Consider the following 5,365-nt stretch of genomic DNA (forward strand, 5'->3'; position numbering starts at 1 on the left):
AGGCTGAGGCAGGAGAATTGCTTGAACCCCCGGGAGGTGGAGGTTGCAGTGAGTTGAGATTGCGCCATTGCACTATAGCCTGGGCAACAAGAGCAAAACTCCATCTCAAAATAAATTAGCCAGGTGTAGTGACGTGTGCCTGCAATCCTAGCCACTCAGGAGGCTAAGCCAGAAGAATCACTTGTACCTGGGAGGCAGAGGTTACAGTGAGCTGAGATCATGCCACTGCACTCCAGCCTGGGTGACAAAGTGAGACTCCATCTCCATGGAAAAAAAAAAAAAAGAATTCAGCTTTTTTACCTTCCTGGTTTACAGTCCTTTGAGTAGGCAGCCTGAGATTTTTAAAAGGAGGTAATTCTCTGAAATAGAATGTGAGACACATGTGAATTTTGAATTTTCTGGTAGCCAAACTTTAAAAAGAAACAAAGAACAGGTTGAATTGATTGTAAGAATGTAGTTAACCCAATATATCCAAAATATCATTTTAATGTGTGAGGAATATGTAATTATTAATGAAGTATATAAATATTTGCAGCTAAATTTTTGAAAATAACTGCATATTTTACCTTTCTAGCACATTGCAGTTCAGACCAGGCACATTCCAGGCAGCCAGGAGCCACACATGGCAGCTCTGATGTCAGTGGTGTGAAGGGCCAGAGAGGAAGGAAGGGCCTCTCCCTACTAACATCTGTCTTCAGTTCCGAGGGTGAAACAGATAGTGGCCATAGAAAGAGTGGAGGCCAGCAGGAATAAAATAACCACAGGTAAACCACTGCTGGCCACCTGTTGCCCACCTTCCTTTTAGAGATCAGGCAGTGAACAAAGGATGATGGGGCCACAGGAGAAAAAAACTCTACATCTTCAGTTCTGTCCACACTCTTGAACTCCAATGTTTAGATATGGAGAAAATAGATTAAAGGCATTTATTTTGCTATTTGGCCTTGGCCCTAATTGTCTGGCTGTGGTTATCGGTTTTCTTGAGTAGTGACTGCACTCCTGTGCACTCCTGGAGTGACTGCACAGAACTTCAGGCGATCTGCCTGCCTCAGCCTCCTGAAGTGGTGGGATTACAGGTGTGAGCCGCCACGCCCAGCCAAAATCTTCTACATATAAGTGTATGCCATGAGTGCACACAAGAGGCCTTTTTTGATTTCTGTCATTTGTAGAGCCATAAGAAAAAAACAGTGAACAAAGAGTGTATGATAGCAAAGATGTCTTGATTTTTGATCTTATAAAAAAAAAAAAGTCTATCTGGGCCAGGTGCAGTGGCTCATGCTTGTAATCCCAGCACTTTCAGAGGCCGAGGTGGGTGGATCACAAGGTCAGGAGTTCGAGACCAGCCTGGCCAATATGGTGAAACCCCAACTCTACTAAAAATACAAAAACTAGTTGGACATGGTGGCACACGCCTGTAGTCCCAGCTACTCGGGAGGCTGAGGCAGAAGAATCGCTTGAACCCGGGAGGTGGAGGTTGCAGTGAGCCACCACCACACCACTGCACTCCAGCCTGGATGAGAGAGCAAGGCTCTGTCTCAAAAAAAAAAAAAAAAAAAAAAGCTATCTATATCAATGTTGCCATCCACTTTTGAGAAGAAACTTTACTGGTTAGCTTTACCTTAAGATCTCCAATGGATATACAATTGCAAATGTTTGGAGGGGTCCTTCTGAGTCATGAGATTATTAACCCAAAGTTCAAGGTCCTGAAGTCTTGCTGCAGCGTGGATGGCAAGCAGACTCAATCTCCGGGTTATAGATTATAAAGAGTTTTACTGTCCTCAGTCAGTAGACCATTAAAAGTATTCTTTACCTGGTGAAAATATGCTTTGCCATAATGCACTGAAGTTTTGCTGCATTTGATCATATTAGACTTCAGTAGCAGAAGATACATGAGGTTCTATTATCTGGTGCATAAGACATCCAATGACTATTTTATAATAGTCAACACATTTTTTTCACTCTCAGTGAATCTGATTGTCATCAGTCTCAACTACAAAAACAATCCAGTCCATTTAGTTAGCTTTGCTTAACACTATTTTATCAGGGCTGGGTGCAGTGGCTTGCTCCTGTAATCTCAGCACTTTGGGAGGCTGAGGCAAGTGGATAACCTGAGGTCAGGAATTCAAGACCAGCCTGGTAAATATGGTGAAACCTCGTCTCTACTAAAAATACAAAAATTAGCCAGGCATGGTGGCAAGTGCCTGTAATCCCAGCTACTTGGGAGGCTGAGGCAGGATAATGGCTGAATCCGAGAGGCGGAGGTTGCAGTGAGTCGAGACGGCACCATTCGATTTATTTATACATAAATAGACTGTAACTTATTATTGTACCAACCACTGTGTTTTTACCAATAAAATAACATCAAGTGTTCAAGCCATGTTCAAATAAGGCAAATCCCAAGCTGTAGTCAATCTGGCTGTTTCTACACCTCGTCTTTATTTTCTGTATGTCCTTTTGCTTTTTCTGTCCATAAATCTGTTTTCATCATGTGGCTGTGCTGGAGTCTCTCTGACCCTGTTCTGGATTCACAGGCTGCCCAATTTGCAAATTATTCTATGCTCAAATAAACTGTTAAATATAATTTCTCTAAAGTTTTTTTCTTTTAGGCTGGGCACGGTGGCTCACACCTGTAATCCCAGCACTTTGGGAGGCCAGGGCGGGTAGATCACGAGATCAGGAGTTCAAGACCAGCCTGGCCAACATGGTGAAACCCCGTTTCTACCAAAAATACAAAAAAAATTAGCTGGGCATAGTGGCGTGCACCTGTAATCCCAGCTACTCGGGAGCCTGAAGCAGGAGAATTGCTGAACCCAGGAGGCAGAGGCTGCAGTGAGCAGAGATTAGGCCACTGCACTCCAGGATGGGCAAAAGAGCAAGACTTGGTCTCAAAAAAAAAAAAAAAGTTTCTTTCTTTTAAAAGTTTTCAAATTTTTTTATATGATGAAAAATAAATAATGTGTTGTTGGGCCTCGATTTCCTAAACTCATCCCTCAGCTATTTCCTTAAATTATTCTATGTCTTTTCAAAATGCTTCTTCAATTTCTTTTCTTTTTTTGAGACAGGGTCTCACTCTACCAACCAGTCTTGATTGCAGTGGTGTAACCAATCATGGCTCACTTCAGCCTTCACCTTCCAGGCTCAAGCAATCCTCCTGCCTCTGCCATCTAAGTAGCTGGGACTACAGGCATGCACCACCATGGCTGGCTAAATTTTATTTTATTTTATTTTTCATGGAAACATTATCTTATTATGTTGCCCAGGCTGCACTGGAACTCCTGAGCTCACGTAATTCTCCCATCTCAGGCTACCAAAGTGCTAACAATACAGGTGTGAGCCAGCTAGTGCTTCTGCAATTTCTTGAGATGATTATTCCCAATGATAAACAGTACTGAGCACAAATCTGAAAGGAATCTGGTTTCCTCTGTACAAGTGTCACTCTCCAGGATTTCAAGGGTCTAGGGCAGGGCAGCTACTTTGTAGTGTGATCTATGGAGGTACATGGGCTTTGGAGTCAGACAGAGTTAATCCTGAGTCTCAGCCCAGCCACTTAGTATCTGTGGGTCTTTGGACAATTTTCTTGGTGTGAAAGAGTTCTATGAACCACATATGGAAAAGAGGTAGATTGGTACTAATTGCAAAATGGTGGCAATTTTTTATCTCTTCTGTATCCATGCCCATTGCCAGGTGCTTTTACAACTGGTTTCCATCAAGATCCAGAATCTGTTTTCCAAACCCTAGATCTGGCTGGCCTTATTGGCTCAGAGCGGTAGAAACTTGTGAACATGACAGTGGGCTAGTTTGGGGCCCAGGCTCAAATGGTCTTGAATGCTTCTGTTTTTCTTTCAGAATGCTGCCATCTCCTTGAATAAAGCCATGTTAGCCAGCTGGAAAATAAGATACCATGGGAAGGAGAAGCAAGGTGCCCTGTTGACAGCCCCAGAACTAGAAGCTCACCCCCAGAAGCACAGCTGGCTAGTCAACAAGCAGCTGATGATACATGTCTCAAAGAGCTCAGCTGAGACCAGAAGAATGGCCCCACTCAGCCTAGCCTAAATGGCTGACCATCTCAATTATGAACTAATAAGTTTTGGATGATTTGTTATGCTACAATAGCTAACTAATACATGCACCCAGTGCAGATAGGACACCAGGATTCAATGACAGGTTGATTACTAGTTACCTTCTAACAGTGGGCACCCTGTAGGTACTGATTTTTTCCCCTGATTTAAAGTTGGATGTCTTGTAACAGAATGTTGAGTAATGCAGAAATACACGTAGACATGTATGCATGTGATTGGTGCTTATACCCACACAGTCCCACACACCACAGGAGAAAACAGATAACTACGGCCTGACCACTAGGGCCAAGGCCAATAGCAAAATAAGTTTTGCCTTTAATCTGTTTTCTCCATATCTAAACATTTGAGGTCAAGAGTGTGGACAGATCTGAAGACACAGAGTTTTATTATCCTGTGGCCCCAACATTCTTTGTTCACTGTCTGATCTCTGGAAGAAAATGGGCAACAGGTGGCTATCAGTGGTCTCCTTGTGGTTATTTTGTTCTTGCTGCCCTCTGCTCTTTCTATGGCCACTATCTGTTCCACCCTCAGAACTGAAGGGAGATGTTGGTAGGGAGAGGCTTTTCCTTCACCTCTGGCAGAAAAGGTTTGCTGGGGCCCTTCACCTCCCGACATCAGAGCTACACTTCAATGTGGAAGCTTTGGTCATGTGTGGCTCCTGAGTGCCTGGAATGTTCCTGGTCTGAACTGTGATGTGCTAGAAAGGTAAAATACAGAGTTAGTTTCAAAGATTTAGTTTCAAATATTTATATACTTTATTAATAATCACATATTTCTCACACATTAAAATGAAAATTTTTTGATATATTGGGTTAAATTGTTACAATCAATTCAACCTGTTACTTTTTTTTTTTTTTTTTAAGTTTGGTTACTAGAAAATTTAAAATTTACATATGGCTCACATTTTATTTCAGAAAATTACCTCCGTTCTAAAATTTCAGCCGGCCTGCTCAAAGACCAGAAGCCGGGAAGGTCATAAAATCCGAAATTTTAAAATAATTGTTATTATATTCTTTTCATTTGTGAATAGGCATACAGTATGTTATTTATAAATGCATGTGACTTTACACACAAGGTTAAATGCAAATTCCCTCTGGGGTGGGCCTGGCTAAGCTCTGGGAGGAAGCCCTGCCTGAAAAGACTGCAGCCTAAGCTGTCACTCTTTCTTCACTCAGCCCAGCATCTGTTCGCATCTTCTGTCACTCAGGGCCTGAGAAGGTGGGGTTTTAAACGTTATCCAATCAGCGACGCTAGGCTGGGAACCGTCCAATCAGGCACGCAGCTGGAGC

General features: G+C 42.6%; 1 protein-coding gene across 1 annotated transcript in view; it reads left to right on the plus strand.

Moving 5' to 3' along the window:
* Positions 1-5,365, plus strand: part of LOC129135340 (zinc finger protein 85-like) — a 105,362-nt gene that overhangs the window by 54,494 nt on the left and 45,503 nt on the right.

This window comes from Pan troglodytes, chromosome 20 (assembly GCF_028858775.2).
Source record: "Pan troglodytes isolate AG18354 chromosome 20, NHGRI_mPanTro3-v2.0_pri, whole genome shotgun sequence".
NCBI classification, from domain to species: Eukaryota; Metazoa; Chordata; class Mammalia; order Primates; family Hominidae; genus Pan; species Pan troglodytes.